We start from the raw sequence: 21,523 nt of genomic DNA, 5'->3' as shown, positions 1-21,523 counted from the left end.
CCACAGAACTACATTTCTAAACAATTTTTCCTGTTTTTAGAGTATGACTTTGCTCAGAACCTTTTGGATGGGGCAGGATTCACTAATAATGCCTGGTGTGATCGTTACCACACGTTTCACAAGAATTATGTTTCCCACAAAGGCACACACACAATTTGTACAAAGTGCAGAAATAATCCTCTGAAGCAATGAGTTAAAAATCCATTGTTGTATCGTACCTAACATCAATATGACTTAACATTTGGCAGGAAATAGACTGGAATTATGCATGATCTATCTACTTTATCACACAACTATCGAACACTGCTGAATTGTTTGTAGTCTTACATGTTTTACTCTAATTTTAGATTTCCAGAAATGGCATTACCAGGTCAGCCAAGAACTCCAGGCTAAAAAAGTGACATCATTCCTGGAAGTTACATTTTGTCAGAATCACAATGAAATATAATACATTATTATATTATTATTTTTATCTTTCACAAATAGAAGTATGAATCACTTTGCAATTTGTTTGTGTATCTCCCCTTACGTGTAAGGATAGTGAATGTGACATCTCATCCCATCAGATTTACATGCCATGTTTAGGAAAGGAAATTAGGAGTAATGTAAACCAATGAAACTAGAGGGTAATTTTAATTTTAAAAATGTTATCCCTCAAAGGTAATTTGGCTAGGTCATCAAGGAAAAGGCTCTTCAAACATTTCCCCTGAGCTCTTTTCTGATATTTCAGTCAAGATTTATTTTTTTTTTCTGAATGATGAAACACTAGAAACAGTGTTTTCTTAGCATCTAGTGAAAAATAACTTATATCTTACCTACTTAATCTCTAATTTTCTTCCTACATACTTGGATCTTATAAATCTCTACTCCAAATACTAGACTTCAGCTATGATGTTTAGCATGGTAGCAGCTGAAATTGATGTGGCTGCAGAGTTTGTCCCTGTGTCAGTCCAGAAAATCTGAAGTTCTTCTGAATGCATTTCATTTTCACAAATTCAGAGAGTGTTTTCAAACAGATCTTTGGAGATGTCCACAGAAGGATGTTTCCTAAGCAGGAGAATACTTGGATAATAAATTCCAAAATATCTCCTTTTTCATTACCGGATGTAGAATCCAACCTCTGGAGCAAAAATGTGGCTTTTGTGGTCAGGTCAGAGCTGTTGCTGTGAGTTTAATGAGTAGCCTCCAAACATTTTATTGTTAAGTGTCACTTGAAAAATACACTTGGTAACAGCAGATAGGTGCACTGATAAGTTTAGTAGCTGCTGTAATTGCTGTATTGCACTGTAGCCTGAGGCACAACTGTTGAACTGTTGGGTTTTTGTAAGCCTCTAGCAAACCTGTGCAAGAACCTGTTTACTGAATTCAAAACAAACCAGAACTACCAGTTCTTCCAGCTCTCTGGAGCCAAAGACATTAAAAATGATTGACTAATGTCTTCTAGGTGTCCTGCTCCTTGGTGAAGAGCTCTGTAGTGGAGTGATGGAGAATGAACACACTTGCATTGGGCGCTTGGGAGATCTGGAAACAGCTGATGCAAAACTGAAGAAATTTTGGGAAAACAAGGAGAGACTACCTGAGGTGCAATTAGCAAGGTCTTTTGGACACAATTTGAGGATCTATAGCAGGGAGGGGAGTCTGTAAGTCTGCAGTGTGCTGTTGACAGAAAAGGCACCCTGGTCTACCAGAAAGGATAAGGGCAATGAAGTCAGGGCTGCCACTGCTGCCAGTTTTCGCCTCTCTCTTGCCAAAACAAGAGCCAGGTTCAGTTAGCAACATGCTCTTACTGTCATCACCTCTTCCCCAGGCTCAGTGAAGGGGAGACAGGAGGCAGAGAGCACATCCAGAAGATACATTCATGGCTGTGAGGAAAACAGGCCAAGATCTGTTCTTGGGCTCCCTGAGCAAATGGAGCAGCTCAGATCACATCCATGTGGCCAGGGATGAGTTCTCTTCAGCCAAAACCAGCACAGCAAGTTTTTCCATACTGCTTGTTCTAAATGCCCTAATGCAAGCTAGACCCTAAATTGTGTCTGGACTTTGTCTCTCTGAGTGCCAATTGGCATGTTAACGATTGAGCACTCACATGCCAAATCTGCCTCCTCTTGTTCTCTTGTCTCATCATTGCCATAAGTCCCCCCAAGTCAGGAAAGATTTTTTTGTTGCTGGTTCTTTCTAGGCACAGGTATTGAATCAGCACTGCGCAGATTTTTGTGCTACTTTGCCTTTCAGTGAGGATTTGTTCCAAAACAAGCACCATGCCCTTCTTTCCTGATAACAACACAAATGTCACACAGCTTCTGGCACCAGTCAATTTATGAATTTCCAACTCCACTAAGTCTTATGTAGCTAAGTAAAACACCATTTCTTAGGCTTAATTAAATCCCCTACATAAAATTACTAGGCATAGAGCTTTCTAACTGTCAGATTAGCTCTCTCTGATATAATTAAGTTAGAAAATTAAACTGTAATCAAATCAAAATAGATATTATGTACCTTATGCATGGTACCTGGACACTGAAGAATTTATAGTGGCAGGTAGCTATAATTAGTGCAGGATTCAGGGTTGACTAACTCATTATATTAAGATATTATTATTTTTTTAATTCTATATTAGTCATTCAAAATTTAGTATTTTCTGCTTTAAATCTTCTTTAAGTCTTGCCTAATATTTCTGTAGCATGGTAAGAACATGACAGTGTCTAAGTAAAATTCTCTTTGAGTTAAATGAGTCTGTTATCACAATTTGCAATGCAGAATTAGAGTCAGTGGGCCAGAGACTTTGGTGTGTTACTGTCAGCATGTACTGCACAACTGAGCTAGTTTAGGGACTATAAAGGTTTATTGACACAGGGCTGAAATGTCTTAAATCTTGATGTATTCATATCCTGTGAGGTGAGAAGCACTACTATTCCCATTCTGCATATAGAATTAGGCACAAAGAAATTAATATTTGATCCTTCAAGGTGTTAGACAGTTAAGTCTCTCTGAAATTATATAAGTGAGGCTCTTACATATCTTTGTGGACCTATACTTAACTGATTTATGAGGTCTACAAAAGCTGTGACAGTTGTATTGTTCTAATGTTAAGCCAAATCCTTATCCACCTGCCTTGGTCCAGAAATACCTTAGAGCTCTTTAAAGTAGACAAAACAAGGGACTTCTGTCTTGGAAGTGGATCCTGCCACCTTTTGTCAGCTGATATCAGATGTTGTTAATCACCCCAGCATCAGCTGCCTTGGATGAGAAAGCCTAAATCTGAAGAGGGTATAGTACAGCAGAGGAAAAGAAATTTGACTCACAACTTTGAAAACATAAATGTCTACTCTGGAACTTTCACTTACCAAGCTGGTTTCATATCTGCTCTTTCTTTTTCCCTGTTTTCTTTCGCATAATTTTGCAGTGTGTCTTACAGCCTGATGAGCTGGCTATAAATGACTGATATAAAATATGTTACCTTTTTTAGGAGCATGAAAATATAGCACTATGGGCATGCAGCCGTGTGCCCACAAAGGGGAATGGAATGTGACCGCCCAAACCCTCGGGTCAGTCTTGTGACGTGCACAAGAACAACATGGGCCAGCAAAAGGAACAAAAATTCATCTTGCACCTTTCTTCTCCCACTCTTTGAAGGAGAGCTGGGGCTCCCTCAGTGTCTCCTGGTTTTTTCTGTTTCATCAACATTCACGTCACATAGGTAGGTACTCCAGCTTTTGTTATAAACTTTAATGAACCATGCTCCTGCTCTGGATGATAATGACTGCTGCTCCAGGCTTAATGATAGGAAAGTCCCAATAAGTTATTAAGCCCATCTCCTAAAACTGTTCCCCAGAGTACCTTTTAATTTAAGAGTCCCAAGTAACAGAGTTTCAACAGCTTCCCTTGGGAGACTTTGCTGATTTCTTGGTTTGCTCTCAGGAGTTTTTCTGGATATTCATCCTGGATTTTTGTTTATTTAAATTAACCCAATTACTTGTTTAAATCAACCAGAAATTTCATTGTGGACAATCAAAAAATGAGAAGATAGAAAACAGGAAGGAAATTACTAGCAGGGAAATGAATACTGTGCGTGGACACTTTAATCTGCCATTTCTGCACCCAGCTGTCTCCAGCCTTCATTTCTGCAGTATCTATGAACAGTTTCCAGTTCAAGCCCATTTTCTAGACAAAAAAAAAAAAAAAAAGAGTGTATTTATCATAACCATAGGCTTTCTCCTCAGTAAATGATGCAAAGTGTCTGTATGCCACCATAAAGGGATGGGTATGGAGACTTTGGTGGTGCCTCAAGGAGAAGAAAGAGAGGTTCTGGGGCTACTTTTCTCTTTGCAGCTTTGCACACAGGGGATTGTCTGCAGACCAACAGGCCCTGCATTCCCTGCAGGGGAACAGTGGGGAAAGAAACAATCTCACACTGAGCTCTCAACACAGGACACAGTCTAAGTGATAGCCTAGGTCTGAAATATCACCAAAATGCAGAGAGTTCTAACCTTACACTATAACAGAATTGGTTTCTTTGCTGACTTGATAGAGCAGGACAAAGCTTATTCTAAAATTCCCAGGTCATTCCTTTCTGCATCACCTGACAATTTTAGAAAGTTCTTTTAATAATCCAGGTTTGGGCTCTTCGTAGTGATGGTTTCATTATGTTTCTCTGAAGTTTTGTTTCTGTTGCCATATACTATTTGGATTTTTACACGACATACCATATTAGAAGCATAAATAAGGAAAAAGTATTTAGTACAGTGCAGAAAGAACTCATGCTTACATTGTGCCCAAAGAAAGCAAGGGATTAATTTGATAGAACTGAATATATTCTGAGGGGTTTCTGTTTTGATTTTTTTTCAGTTGAAAGAGGTTAAACAATTTAAACAATACCTGTTAACTTACGTGTATTCTTTTTCCTAAATTGTTTCTTAGTTGAAGTTTTCCTGAGGTAAAGCCTTCAGGAAACTTCCCTGAGCAAAGTTCATTTCAATTTTTCATTATAGATCTGCGATGGCCTTGGGAAATTGAAGTGCCCCTTTAACTTCACTCTTCCACTCACCTTCTCCATTAATTAGTGTTACTCACACATGAATGTTGGTGGAAAAATAATCCAACAACCTTCAAATCAACTTCAGAGAAAAGAAAAGAAAAGAAAAAAAAGAAGTGTTGCAGTAGTATAAATGTTGTTATATTTACAGTATAACATACTGGTATTTCCTAATGGCTCCTTGGGCCACTCTTACTGATCACTTTTTATAAAGCAATCATTTATGCCATTCATTATGATTCACCTTTTTTGTACAATTTTTTCGTATGTCGCAGAATACATGGGATAATTTTTAGAAGGATCACTGATTTTTTTTCTGCTTTGTATATAAATGTCTAGTCTTGTTTAAAATCATGTAATATTTTGGCCTCAATAATATTTTTAGCAAAGAAACCACAGATTCCTTGTAATTTGCACGAATAGAGCTTGTTCTTCTGCAACTTTCTGCCAGGAACACAGCAAAAGGATAAAAATATTTGGAGAAAACTTGAAAATGGAGACTCCAAACTTCAAATCACTAACTCAGGATGTCAGACTGGTTCAGTTGCCTACCCAAGCTGTTTGATTCCTACCTCAATCAAAGCCAAATGCTAAAAGAGCTGAAGTTTATCATTGCCTGCTGTGACTCTTAAGATTTGTTAGAACATCTTATGCCCTTTCCAGTGCAAACAGCCTGAGCTTCCTGAGCTACCAAGCTGAGCTACCTTATGAAGAAAGGGTTTGCAAGCAGAAAAATCACTCTATCTGAAATAAAGAATCAGATAAATCAACAAGACATCTATGTGCAAGCCAAAGACTTTTTTGAGTCCTGAAGTCTATTTCCTATGTATCCTCCTCTGCCTGATATGACATTAAGTTGCAGTGTATAGATAACTTGGGAAAGTGATTAATCTGTGATGTGCAACACACAGTTCCTGTAAAGGGACAGCTGCAGCAAAGAATAGCTGATTTGTACCCAATGAGGGTCACTAAAGATGTAAATCAATATCAGGAAACAGGAAAGAAAAGTAATGAAAGGGAACATTAACTGCATCAAAAGCACTTTTAAATGCTTTTTTATTAAAAAAGTCTTCAGCCTTTGCTAAACTTATGGGTTCTATTATAGCTGAACTGAAAAACATTGTTGACCCTGTCACAATCACTTGCACAAATTTTACAGAACCAATTCTAATGAACACAGGAGATGTATAATAAATGTTATATATGGGCTATATATTACATATGAATGAAATTGTAGTTATGCATGGATATAGCAGTGCACTTTACCTTTACCCATGTACTTGTGAAGAACATCTGCAAAGAGATGTTCACTGCTGCTCTGCTCATGGCTTGGATTTCTCTGTTTAAAGACGGTGCATAGGACTGCAAAGTGATGGCTGCCAGGGCAGTGTGACTGTTCTTCCACATGACTCACTCAAACTACATCTAAAGTGTGATTTTATTATTTTTTACTTTTTTTCCTGTTTGTTTGGATCCTATTTTTTTTGAACTTTTTTATTAACAGGCAATTAGATCAGGGTTATCTCTCTAAGACAGACAGAATCTGAACGAAACAAATAGTAGAGTATAAAAGGTGATTTTTTTTTCTTTTTGCACTGTGCCCTCAAGAGAAAGGTGTGTTTCATTATGTGCTTTGACTCAGGGATGCAAACTTGTTCCTCAGATGAGTGTTGCTTAGAGACAACCTTGAGAGAATGATTTTCCAGTTAGATTGAACTGGGAAAGAAAACTAAAACAGCAACAAAAAAATCCAGCTGTACAAAGAAAAGCCTTCCAACAATTCTAGACAAACAAAAAAAGAGAAGATATAATGATAGCAGAAAAAAATATCATTGTCCTAATTAAGAAAATCCTGTGATTGCTAGTTACCTTGAAATGGTTGACAATATGAGGTAAATGTGACCTTTCTTTCTTTCTGGACTGGATAAAACCAGTCAGGAAATGCTCACTTTCCCACTGGGCTGGATTGCTCAGGCTACAGCATGTGTTGTGCAGCTGCCTGATGCTCCAAAACAGTGTCTGGCTGGACCAAGTGATAACTTCAGCACATATCCAGCCACTCCCCATGTACCTCCATGAAAAACAAAATTACAGCACCACTATCACAGCAAATGATGCCCTCATACCTTGTACATACCCAAACACAGGCTCTCAGCAGGAAATGCTGTCATTTACTGGCTGGCCAAGAAGGAGGAATCTTTGCAGACATACAAAGCTTAACCAGCTGGACAATCTGCCTCCAGTAATGTATCCTCCTCTGGGCTGTGGTTCTGTGCCTCAGCAGTGGCAAGTTCCCGAGCTCAGGACTCAGGGCAGTGGCTCCAGGCAGTGAGATGGTGTTTACCCAGGGATTTGAGAAGACTGTAATGTACAATTTTTATTCAAGAAGCCAATGCTGCAGTATTTTATGGGAGCTCTGACCTCTCTGCACTTCCCCTGCATCACCCTAATTGTCATCTGTTCTTACGGGGCCTCACAGCCCTGACTTTCACCACCAATTAATGCAGTTTGAGTAAGTCACCTCTTAGCAAAGTGGCTTTTGAGACAGTTTTGGTCAGTCGCCTGTTTCTCTTTCAACAAGAAACCTGGGTGATCCAAACCTCTGGTGACTATGATTACTCCATCCTTTTAGAAGATAGGATTTGCATTTCTGTTTGGCTTCCATCATAAGACAGTCATAAATAATTTTTTAAAGACTTTCTGAATATCCAGAAGTGTTCTTGAAATACACTGTATCCTCAGAAAAACTCCTGGCAAGCATGAACACAAAGAAATAACTCAATGCCTGCTGCTGTTTGGCATTACAGGAGAGTGAGAGAACCAACTGCAGGACATCAGACACGCAAACCAGTCTGTTTAGCTGTCCCCAGAAATTTCCACTATGTCACAAAATTGCATTAGAGGCAAGGAGCAGAAAGAAACAGTACAATTGACAAAGACAAAATTATTCACATTTTAATTCACTTGAGATACTCGATTGCAAGGCATTTACAGCACTTTGGTGCTCCATACTATGGACAGCCAAGAGAGGTACAGGCACATAGAAGAAGAGACCTGGAAAAGTTCAAGTACAAGTTGTGTACCTTGCACTCTCTGTGAGAAAGTTTTAATAATACTTGCCCACTATTTATTTATTAAGTGATTTTCTTACAGTAACTGGGAAAATCTGATACTGCCTTGTCTAGAACTGCTGAAGAAGAAAGATGGGGAAGAAAAAATATGGGACTATTTTACTTGCAAAAAAATGGTATTTTCAGGATATACTATACTGAGGATGACTACTTAAGGGACTTCTGCACATACAGTGGCATGAATCATGAAAGTTGATCTTCTGAGTTACCTTTTTTTTATTGAAAACTTGGTTACAAATTGCTCTTTATGTTGATCCTACATATGTTTCTGATTATTATCACTCAGGACAGAGATCTCAAAGTCTTTGATGAATAGGTACATTCAAATTTGCTTCTGTTTCCTCTTTTTCACAAACAGATAAATGCAAACCTGTGAGCAGCAACTTCCACCAGAATTTTAAATATTGAATTCTGAAGGGAAATGATCTATCATTCCTCTGCCTTATGCCTTCAGTGCTTAGGTTCCATTTCATATGAAGCTGCAGTTGAACTGCAAAAAATCATAGATCATATAAAATGTTTTCAATTAATTGCAATATATTAATCATGCAATGACATATTTTTTGTGTTAACGTATTTAGAGCACTGCAGGAGTCCCTCATACCAAGAAAAGAGACTGGCTGGGTGGAAGGAAAATTAAATTTTATGAATAATAAAAGAGAAAGTTAAGCTGCACATATCTAGAAACTAATATCTTTTGTTGCATTAATGCATGAACTAATAGATCAAAGGTTTATAAGTGTCACGAGAAAGAGGTGGATGTGTGCATCGTTAAATGCTGTACTTTATTTCTATAAGCAGAGATTGTCAAGTCAGAAAGATTTATTCTAAGAATGTATCTTTATTCTTACCACAGACCATAGGATGTTTTTATTCTAAGCAAAATATTACTTTTAAAAACAGCAGGAAAAAAGAAGCATCAAAACAGACCACCAAACTTTTTTTTTTTTGTTGTTTTTTTCCTAAGCCTTCAAAGCCCTAAGGAAAGGATTGCAATGATTAATTTAGTACTTTCTCCAAGCAGATATTTGTGAGACTGCACTTCTGGGTCACAGTCTGCTGGACTGTGGGCAACTGGCTGCTGAATTGTAGGCAGTGTACTGGCATCTCTGAGATGTGGAAAAGACATTAACAAAGACATAGATGTGACTTCTGGGTAATCCAGCTGCTTAGAATTCAAATATTCATTTTAAATGTTTTGCAAAATTAATGAAAAATCCTTTTGTCTGTGTATGTATTGGTGTTAAGCAGAAATAAAGGGTAAGAGAGTAAGAAAGAAATCTCGTGGTAACTAGATTTGTTCTTATGACACCCTCAGGAGATTCTACTAGAATTCCCAGAATTCTTAACACTATAAACTGGAAGGTGGATGGCCAGTGGATTTATTGCTTGTACCAAATTTATTAATGGAATATAATTTCTCAAATAATTCATTTTGATAATACCAGAGGTGTTACGTTTTTTGGAAATGAATAAAGCCTTTACACTGTCCTTATCTCCATTTCTTCAGCACACCAGAGGATTCTATGGGCTGTGACAGTGCTCTTTGTGGAACCTAAAACTTTACTCCTGTGTCTCATCAGAGACCTGGCTTCAGCCAATGTAATAGGGGTTTTTTTTGGATGGTTGTTCAGCTACACTACTTGGTAAGAAGCTGTGAACCTTGCTCCACATCAGGTTTTTGGGGTTTTTTTCAGTGTCTCTGTAAGCCTGTTGCATGATTCCAAGCAATAATACAAACATGATGAACAATGCACTGAATTTTTCGTTCACTGAACTTGAAATGTTAACTTGTAAAAGTAATATCACTGCTTTAGTTCTACGCAGGAATTTTTTCTGCAGTCACGATTTTTTATTTGATTTTTCTCTCAGAGCTAAAATAAAGTTTAATATGTTACTTCTTTGTGTCCAAATGTCTTAGACATGTTTCTCTGGCAGAATTGTACCAACTGTAGCCTGTTTTGATCTTTTTTGATCTCTTTATCCTTGCTTTTTCTTTTTTCAAGGTGGGTGATTAACATTAAATATTCTGTGTGAGAGACTGTGGCAGCATTATCAGAAAAGACAAAAACATCCCTCAGAAAGTCACAGTCTGGTTTGGACACGGATCTTATGATTAGGGCTTGTTTGTCTTCCTGAGCCACAGTCCTGGTTCTGGGTACTCTGAATCCAGGCAAAATCTTCCTTTCCGTGGAAGGAAGGATGAAGGCAGAAGGTAGGATGCTCATCTTCCCTTGTTTCCTGAGTACAGGGAGACTTTCCCATTTGGGAAAGTTCTGGAAATCTGTCCCCACCTGTGGTTATACAGGGCTAGAGGGTGAGTGACAGTGGGCACCAGTTTTCGGCACAGCCCTGGAAGCAGGAGCTATAGTCTGAATCCACAGCCAAATCATGTTTAGCTCTGATATCAGATAGTGAAAAATTCCCTTCTGTTTCATTCCCTGACTTTTACAAGTACAGCTTCAAGAGGTCAAAGACCCCCTTCATTCCCCATAAAGAAGCAGAAACTTTGCCCAGGGTGTAATTTCTTCTACTTTTGTACTTAGTAACTTTTTAAATTACAAAAAACACCTGATGGATGGAATTAAGAAAGACAAATAAACCCTTGTAACACTTTGATAAGTGATCCATGTGCACTGAGTTACAATTACAGATATTGAATTTTGTCTTAATATGTTTGAATGTACATTTAAATTTGGTTAGAGATTTAATATCTCCACTTTGTCATTAAACAGGAAAAAGTTTTTCACAAAATCAGAAATTATTTCAAAATATTGAAAGTATTTGGGGTTTTTGGGGGAGTTTTTTGGGTTTTTTTGTTGCTTTTGTTTGTTTGGTTGGTTTTTTTGGGGTTTTTTTTTTTTTTGTTTTGTTTTTTCTTTTACTTTATCCCGTATTTTGAAATAAGTTATTTGAATCAAAAAGGGAAACGGTTATCAGAACTCCAGTTTTGACAAAAAAATTTAAATTAATCCTGCTTACTAGTCTGATAAAAATAGACATGTGGCAGCATGCTGTGTATTACAGTTATAGACATGTTTAGAAATATATTAAATTTTTAAAAAATAGTTTTGCAATCATTACAGTTTACATTATACAAAGGAATAACATTTTCAATTGAAATTTTGACTGTGTTTCTGATAGCACAATTGTTACAGATTTATTATGGATGTTTAATTATTACCATTCTTGACTGAAATAATAAAAGAACATGAACCCAGAATCATTTAAACTGGAACAGCTTCTAAATCTCATCTTTCAAAGAACTGTTGGGTTTCTTGACTTCCAGCTGACAGAAAGGAAGTGGGTAAAATAAACTTCCTCAAATAATGATTGGCATTTATTTAATTCAGAATGCTAAAGCAGCCACAGTAAATTTCCCTACACAACCTCAGAAAGACTTAGAACTACTCAAGTTTTAAGATTTAAGCATATCTCCAGACAAGGAAGTCATTATTTCTAGAATAACAGAAATTAATTTTCAAGTTAAAAACATTTCAGAAACTGATTTTTACATAGTTGGTATGGAATTGATATTGCTATACTTGATTTACTTGAAACTGTGGCAAGGATGAAGTTAAATGGAGTAACAAAGTTCAGGAAAAGAGAGTTAAATTACAATTTTATACAGTTCACTAACAACAGTTGCAGACAGGATGTATAGTAGTCACTATTTGTGTAACCTATTAAAATGTCCCAACTTCATTATAAAGGCTCTGGTTAGCACAGAGTCTAGCAAAGACACATCCTAACTGCTATCTTGTATTGAAACAGCATAAATATAAAGCATGTTTAAAACTGTTCTGCATTTCACAGGTAGAATTAATACAATCTAAATTATCGTGCTATTTTGCCTGTCCATATACAGTTATATACATCTCCTGTCAAGCAATATAATAATGAATGATTACTTAGGCTGCTTGCTTTAGCTGATTTGTTTACCTGCAGCTAAATGTATACAAGAATGTAAATGATACCTGCCCAAATTTTGAGAAAATTCCTCAAAGATGAAGTCTTTCAGTACCAATGACTAAAATATATTGTCGATATGCTTTAATCAAACTGAAATTTAAAGTATTCGGTTTTCATTTAATGCTTGATTTTTGGGACAACACATACGTGGTTTCAGACTTGTCCTTGCTCAGCAGGGGTGATTTGGGGATTACTGGGTACTGTGAGGCAAATGGGACAATGTGCACATGCTTGTGAGTAATTTTGGACCTAACATTTCTCTGTGGCTATTTTTCACTGCAGGGAAGTGCAACTGATGACCTTTGTAGTCTGATAATTAATGAAAAAACAGAATGCAGTCATCAATGCTAGAATCCATATTAAGGATTTTTTACCAGATTGCATTTAGTTTTGATCATTAAAATCTTATAAAGATTTTTTTTTTGCTACTATTTTATGATCTGCAGTATTTTTGTACTTACACAAACCACTTCCACTTCTTTGGTGACTGAGAAAGTGAGAAATTTATTTGATCTTCATCAAAAAAGGGTGAGATATTTTTTGAAGATCATGCTCAAGTATTAGTTCAGCAGCAAACTTTGAGGTGCTACTTAATATCAGAAGTCAGTTTTGAAGCTGTGAAAAAAAGGGTAGAATATGTATGTATATCCCCAATTAATGTAACATATATTCAACTTTAAAACATTCATTTGAATCTTTTTCTCAGCAAATTTACAAAAAACATAGGTTATTCAACAAGAATACTGTGACAGAAATACACATCCTTAAATTCAAAAGTGACAATGCATTTTGAAAGGACCAAAATTTTATCTTCCACCATCTTCTGGGACCACAATGAACTTTGACTCAGTACAGAAGAGAGATTTGATAATAAGTCAATTCTACTGTAAAATAATCTCCCAGCTAAACTGTAGACAAAGATTAAGTTTTCCTTCTGTGACTGTCAGCTTCACAGACAGTTCTGATTTCTCCTTTTTTCTCTGGATGATTTTCTTTCACAATTTTTTAAATGAAAGTTCAGGCTCTTTCCCCACTCACAGAGTACAGCATCTGTCATCTTCATGGATGCATACCTCATTCATTCCTGCATCCTCTTCCAGACCTAATATTATATCTCAAACATGCAATTTACTGTGATTTTTTAGAGATCATTACATACTTCACTAGGAAATTCAATATGGAACCTATATGATCTCAATATGATCCCCACAGAGATGCAAATGTACTAGTATTATTAAAATACGATTAATGATGGCTAGTCAGATGGTAGTTAATGATGGTTAATTGTTTTTTAAATATATAGGTCTGCCTTCCAGTCCAAATTGATGTGATTTTTGCCTTTGTACCAGCTGTTGGCTCTACAACTCCTTTCTAGATTGAAGAATTCTGTCACTAGAGGTGCCTCATAACCTTGAGTTAGCTGGGTCTTGGGTTGATTTGTACTTTCACATATGGTAGCACTGAGAGGGATTCTCCAAATTTTTAATTCATTCTTCATGTACATTTGGTCACAATGAAAACTGAATTTAAAATATCTTTGTTTCCCTTTATGAGACAATCCTTCCACCTCCTGGGTTTGCTTTACAGGTCATGATTGTCCTCTGGACTGGCAGCAGTGCGAGCTAAACAAACTCTGCTTCCTTGTATCTTCCAAGTGGGAATTTCTGCAGTGCACTTGGCTATTCTCCTTCTTCACCAATGGCATCCATATGGTGACTTTTTTTTCTGCTCTATTTAATGCTTTCTTTATTCTGGGATCCTTTCCAATTTGGCTATGTAAGAGGTGGACTTCTTTTGTCTGTTGCTGGGGCGAATACACTGTTAAAAAACAGTAATTTTAAGAAGGGACAGTGTGGACCTTGAAAGATGAAAAGAAGTCTGAGGAATAAAGAATGCAACACAGAAAACAGAAGAATGAGCACGTACTGCTGCACATGGCAAATAACAGAAAGGAAAACTGCTTAGTCAGAATCAATCAGCAATGTGAGATATAAAATAATTGCACAGAAGGCTCAGACACATGTTCAAATTCCCACTGCTCAACAAGTTTCTGAGCATGCAATGAACCAGTGCAATTGTGTTCTTAGCCTATGGCAACAAAACATCCAGTAACTTTGCTTAGCTAATTTTCATTATCAAATTCCATTGTTTTGTTTTTGTTGTGTGCTTACACATTAAAAAGGGATTAAAGCGGTCACACTTTTATCTGTAAATCTATGGGAACAGGTTTTGCTGTCTGATCTGTTAACTAGGGATATGTTTTTTTTTATTAAATGTAGCACGCTGCTTTAACATGCCTGTGAGTATTCCCCAAATGCTCCTTGAACTCTGTCAGGCTGGTGCTGTGACCACTTCCCTGGGGAGCCCATTCCAATGCTCAGCCATCCTCTGGGTGAAGAATTTATCTTGGTATCCAACCTAAAACTCCCCTGACTCAGCTTCTGGCCATTTCCTCGGGTCCTGTCACTGCTCACCAGAGATGACATCAATCACTACCCCTCTTCTGCCCCTCACAAAGATGTTCAGGCCACAGTGAATTCCTCTCACGAAGATTTTCAGGCCAGTGAATACCTCTCTCAGTCTCTTCCAGGCTGAACAGACCAAGTGACCACAGACACTCCTCATACATCTTCCCCTCAAGTCCCTTCACTGTCTCTCTGACCCTTGGGCACTCTCTGTTTTATTCTTCTTTAAAGAATTATGCAGGGCTTTAAAAATTGAGACCTAAAAGGAAATCACATCATTAAAAGAAACCTCTGGTTAAATAATAAAATTATATTAGTTAAGCTAATTCCAGTCACATTAGGCTTTTCCTGAAAAATAATCATTCTCTCAATGGATTTATCTGATTTCTGTGCCAGAAGCTGGAGAAATAAAATATCTTAGTAGATCTCAATAATGATTTACATGCACACCAACAGTCACACAGACATGACTGAGGAGATGACACCTTCTAGTGGAAACTGTTGGTCAGGGAGCTTTGTCAAATAAATCACAAACTAAAACATGACAGTATTACTGGAGGCATGTGAAATGTACTTTGGGACAGCAGAGGAGAAAAATACCAGTCATGCTATTTGCTCCTTACTCTTATGAATGTAAGGTATACTTTTTGCCCACTGTAATTTTTTAAGGAATTTCTGTTCATTATTATAACACCTTTCATTTTATGTGGGTAAAATCCAGGCACAGTCATGGTTGATAAAAACCAAACAAACCCACAAAAACAAATACTTTAAGGCAGTGGAACAAAGTTTCAGCTCAATCAAATTACAAATCAGACTATTCCCTTCCACTTAAGTTGTGTCTTCCTGGCATTTTTTTTTATTCTTAAACCAGAATAAAGTTGAAGTAATTTGACTATATTACCTCTTCTCCCTGCTCCTTTTACACTTCTCCATTCTACTTTTCCAATTGCTTATGAACACAAAAGCAGCTGTACATCTTCATTAAAACCTTTGAGTAGCACCTCCACAATTAAGGTAAGTTTAATGGAGAAATGTAGTGGAAATAAGACAATGAAACAGAGATTGTAGGATGATTCACTGAAGTCACACTGCAACATTTCACCTCTAGCAATTTGGGTGGTAAGCTAAAATTTTGAGCAGGAATCTCTATATGGTGATAGATCAGAGCTCCAGGAGAAATCTCTACCTAGCTCACAAAACTGGCTAATTAGAATATTTGGTAAATCTGAACTCTCTAGGATATGACGGAATTGTGATACAGATCAGTGACACATTTGCAGCAGATTTGACATGGTATAAGGTTGATAAAGTATAACAAGTGCCATATTAGTCAATGCTGGCAAATGTAAATGAGGCAATGCCAGGCTGATGACAAACTGATTACATGGGACACACGAAAACATTTTGTTGGTCATATTAAAAATTAAAATGTATTCCTGATCAATCTGACCCAAAGTCTTTTTTATTTTCTTTTCTAATGAAGAAGACTGTTTTCCTACTACATGCACAACATCTTTCATTAAACATTTGGGATTTGGTTAATCTTCAAAATATAATTTAAAAATTCCAGAGTGTTTTCCTTGAAATTTAGGAAGCAAATATATTTCACCACAGTGTAACAATTTTCTCCTCTATATTACTAAAGAAATGATCTCAAATTAATCCTTTTACAGTAACCTCCAAAAAAGTAAAATTCACCCCATATGGGTACTTATATACATAACAATGGCCTATATGAAATATTGCTTTTCAGAATGCTGAATGTGCTACAATCTAAAATAAAGGTGAAAAAACAAGTTGGAAAAAATGAATTATCTTTTCTGTACCACAGCAAGTTTTTAGAATAGAATAGAATAGAATAGAATAGAATAGAATAGAATAGAATAGAATAGAATAGAATGAAATACAATACAATACAATACAATACAATACAATATAATATATTACAAAGTCATCTAACATTATGTAGCCTCCAGGATTGGAAATTTATCACCACATATTTAAACATTTTGGGGACAATTGTGGTTTTTGCTTTTTTTTTTTTTTTAATGTGAGATTTTTTTCCTTCCTGCATTTAAAATATGCTCTTGAATTCAAGGTTCTTTTTAAATGCATACTGAGATAATTGGATGCACCATGAAGCAGCTTAAGCTAATTGAAGTGGCCACAAAAACTGTCAATGCAAACTGAGCCATCTGAATGAACAGATAAAAGCTTTGGAGACATTCAAAAGCCAGGTGGCATTCAGTTACATCCCATCTCTTCTTCACACTGTGGTTAGAAAACTGGGAAAGAGAAAAGCAAAACTCTTTAGGCCACTGAGCCAAAATCTAATGTCAATGAGATATTTCTGAATAGAACAGAATAAGTAACCTACAGTATTAGGGAAAGTTAATGTGGCACTGTGTGGTAATAAAAATTATAAACTCAAGTGCACAAACCAAAAAGGAGCAACAGCTACTCAGAACACAAAGCAGGATCAGGCCAAAGTGTAAGACAAATCATTATCTTCAGAGGGTAATGGTTTTTTTCATTTTATTTACAGTACTCAACTGGATATAGGGTACTGATTGATCTTTCTACTCATTCCTGCAGTTTGAAAAGAACTGGACAAATCCCCTATGTCCTAATTTTGAAAAAATCATGCATTTTTTTACTTCACATCTGTGAGGATTGTATGTGCTCAAAGGTTCTGAAAAGTCAGACTGGACTTTTTATGAAACCTAGTTTGTGAAAGATTGCCATCTCTCTTCTGTATTATACATCATGGCTATTCAGACAGCCAGGGATTTTTCTCTCTTGGATTATAGAGGTTTTGTTGGTTTTGGTTTTTTTGTTTTTATTTTTAAGCATGACCATTTACTGTAAAGTGATGTGTGTTTTATGTACAGTTCAGCTTTCAGCCAGAATCTCTAAGTGATACTGTAAAATAAATATCACAACTGGGTACAATTGCTCAAACCTCCTGCTCCATGAAAATAAGCTTTTATTAAAAGGGAGATACTTGGACAGAAAGTAATTTTTATACAAGTTGTCTTTTTCATACATTCACATCTTGATTGCACTAAAGAGGATTTTAGCAAAACTCAAAGAAATGGTGCAATGATGCTTTTATAGAATTTCTTCTTAAGATATTCTGCATAATATTAAAAAAAAAATTCAAACAGACAAACCCCATACATGAGCTTTCTTTTTTCAGTTTAACAGAGGTTGAAATTTGTCAGCCTTTAAGAAAAAAAAATCTAAAAACTCAAGTAGGTCTAAAAATAATAAATAATAACCACAGGAATTACTTGGTAAATCTCAAAAAAATAAATGTTCAGCTCTGATATGCTTATGGATAATATTTGAGTTCACCTGGAAGAAGCCCCTGTTGAGAAAAGCTGATGTTTTCACAGCTGCTCTTTTTACTCAAAGATAAATAGTTCTTTTATTGTCCCTTACATGTATTGGAATAGCTTTACATTTCAAACACATTTGGATGGTTTCACATGGGCTACTCCATGTGGGTTTTTTTCTATGAACTTTTTTTGATGTGTGGAATTTCCTTCCACTTCACCTGGGTATTCTGGTCCTCACAGTGTCAAGGGCCGTATGCGTACCTACAGATGACATTTAACACTACAGAACCATCAAAATTAAGCACCCAAACCCCTGGAAATCCAATAGGAGAGGAGCATTCTCTCACGTGTCTATGCTCTTTACCTGATAGGTCATATTGTTGGCTGGGGGCTGTGTACAAATCACAAACAGGATGGGACTGCTAGGAACGCGCCTTGAGCTGTTTTATTTTTCAGGATCAGTCTCATTACGTGGTTATAACAATGGGAAGATGCCATCAGCTCACATCCCCAGCATCAGACCAAGAACTTAATGTTACAACTTACTTTATAAATTTTTTGACCAATCACACAAAGCAAAAGCACATTGACAGTAGTTCCATCCAACCACTATAAGCATATGTACCTTTTCTTAAAACAATGCTTGCTTATTTAGAATGCAATACCTGCTTGTAAGCCTTAAAACACAATGCACAGAGCTCCATTATTAAGCCCAGAACTTCCTAATATCTCACTAGATATACATTTCTGCAGCTTAGGGTGTTATCTAGACTGGTGTTAATACACAGACCATTGTTCTATTTGTCCTTACTTTTCTACTTTTTTCATAATTCTTCTGCTGACCTATCTCATGGCTACTGCTTAGCTGTAATCACAGTTCTGCTGTCTTTGAGTCCTGCCTTTTGCAGCTTTCCCAAAACCTTCTGATTTTATGGATTTCCACAGGTCATAATCTCTTCTAGGAATCGTCTTACCAGTTAACCTCTCAGGAAAATATCAGCTCGATATGGAGATTTATGCCGGAATAAAATGGCCTTTCAGATCTAGTATTTGATGTCTTCACTTTCCTGCAGGTCTTGTCAGCTTCAACACTTGTAGTTTTTTTTGAGTCTGTGACCAAGATCTAAGAGGTCTTAAACATTTTCTATTGTGCAAACTGTCACACAATAGGTCATGTTATGGGACAGCAAACCCATAGTGGATTGTATTGTTGCAGACATCGTTCATAGAAAATCCTTTCCTTAGGATTTTTCCTCCTGAGAAGCTGAGAGGCCTCAGGAACAAAATGTAAACATTGATTATCTGCTGCTGTGGAATGCAGCAGGTGCATCTGGGATTGGCCCATGTTGTTGGTTTGTAATTAATGGCCGATCACAGCCCAGCTGGCTCGGACAGAGAGCCGAGCCACAATCCTTTGTTATCATTCCCTCCTACTCTATTCTTAGCTTAGCCAGCCTTCTGATGAAACCTTTTCTTCTATTCTTTTAGTATATTTTAATGTAATATATATAATAAAATAATAAATCAAGCCTTCTGAAACATGGAGTCAGATCCTCATCTCTTCCCTCATCCAGGAACCCCTGTGAACACCATCACATCATATAGCAGAGAAAAAGGCGTAGTTCTAGGTTGCAAAAGGTACAGGCAAATCTTAAAAGGCTTCTTCTGATCATAAAAAGCCACTGGACCTTTTATACATGTAAATATGTATAATTCCCAGGTCTAGGAGGGTAGATCAAAGGGCACCCCTTGCTTCAGGACCCTGGTCAGGAGGGGGGATGAGAGCTCATGAACGCTGTGCTGTGCCCTGTGCATGAGACAGCCTGAGGCACCACAGAGGCAGAGGATGTTTTAAGGGTTTAGAGTCAGATGTGGTACTTTGGTACCTCAAATCAGCCAAAGGTCCCCAGGTGCTAAATAGATGAAGTTTAATGGGGAAAAAAAAAAAAAAAGGAAAACCAAGCAAAGGTTTGTCTGGGCTATGGATTACCACCAGAGGGGGTGCTTGCTCACTGCAATAAGTTCCAGCTGAGACTATTCTGTATCACAAGCACAAGTCAAGGTTTAATAAGAAAAAAACAGTGCAAAATAAAAGTTATCTAAGTGTGGCTGCATCTGCCAAGTTTTTCTCATTGCACAGATCTGAAAGGTTTCCATGAGACTGCTAAAACTGCACACTATTAAACCAGGGTCTGCTGTCCTTACTCAGATGCACATTCTTGTTTCCAGAGCCCAGATGGAGCAGACAGATAGAATAATGTTTCACAATTCATAAAATGTTAGAAGGAAAATGAGATCTTTATTGCAATCTTGGTCTTTGTGTAAGGAAGGCGATTTGGACCTTCCTTACAGTGCAGAGGTCAGGATTGGTTGCAGATTTTTTGGTTTGGTTTGGACTTTTTGTTTGTTTCCTTGCTCTTCAAAATAATCCTATTTTAAATTTTTCCTATTAAAATAGACAGCAAATGCCTGTGAAATTATATGAAAAAGCATTATAATTTTTGCAGTTAAATTCAATTACTTCAAATAACTTGTTCATTTTAGGAAACTGTAACATGATTGTAGCTTGACCAATGAAATAAGCATAAGAGCATGTTATTAGAGAGAATTATATATTTAAGGATAGAAGTAATGTTTCAAAATCAGAGCACTATTGGTATTTACCAACTTACATAGAGAGTTAATCTCTGATGTATGAAATGGATTTTAATTTATGAGTGTATACCAAATGTAAAGTAATTCTTGAGAGGTAAACTTTGGATGAGAAAGATAGAGCTTCTTCATTCTTCTAAGTTTAAATTTTCCTACAAATGAGGGTCTTTTGGAAGACCTCTATTTAAATGACCTCAAGCTCATTAATAGGATTACCATGCTAAGTAAAATGGACTGGATTTTGACCAACGACAGGTAAAATGCTTTCTTTTCTTTGCTTATATTTAAGCAAATTTGCTTATATTTAAGTATGATGCATTAAAAACAAAACTAAAGAAAAAAAAAACCAAACTAAATCAATTAAGGATTTAGATAGTATTTGAATAAAAATAGACTGAAATTTTCAAAAACAATCTATCTTGAATTAATGAAACCTACCTTGAGTAGAGTAAAATACTTGTGTTCATCATAGGGGAAGTTCTAATTTAGATTGTGCTCTGGGAACAGAAAGTGGAGGGCAATTGCCTCACAATTTTTACATGTCCAAAGAGAAAAAAGGTTAATTCACTCAAAATTACCAAAATCCAGAAAAAATGCTGTTCTCCCAATGTGCTGAAATCAAAAATTTCATTCATTTCAGCTATGGAATTTTAACTTTCTAATCAGATTCTTCCATCTGAAGGGCTGGGATAAAAGATGGAGGAAATGGGACAGGAGCTTTGCTCATCATAAACAAAAAATGTTGGAAGTTTTAATGTTCCACCTTTGTATGCAGAAAAAGAATACATCAAAATGACCTGTAGTCTCTATAGGAAATATAAAAGTAAAAAACTTCAGAGTAACTTTTTTCCCCCCCTATAAGAATCCTGCATTCCTAATTGTGTTACTAAATACAGGACTGATTGAAATATTTTGACATTTCCCATA

The sequence above is a fragment of the Melospiza melodia genome, chromosome 4 (genome assembly GCF_035770615.1).
Source record: "Melospiza melodia melodia isolate bMelMel2 chromosome 4, bMelMel2.pri, whole genome shotgun sequence".
NCBI lineage: Eukaryota > Metazoa > Chordata > Aves > Passeriformes > Passerellidae > Melospiza > Melospiza melodia.
This window is presented reverse-complemented; position numbering follows the sequence as displayed.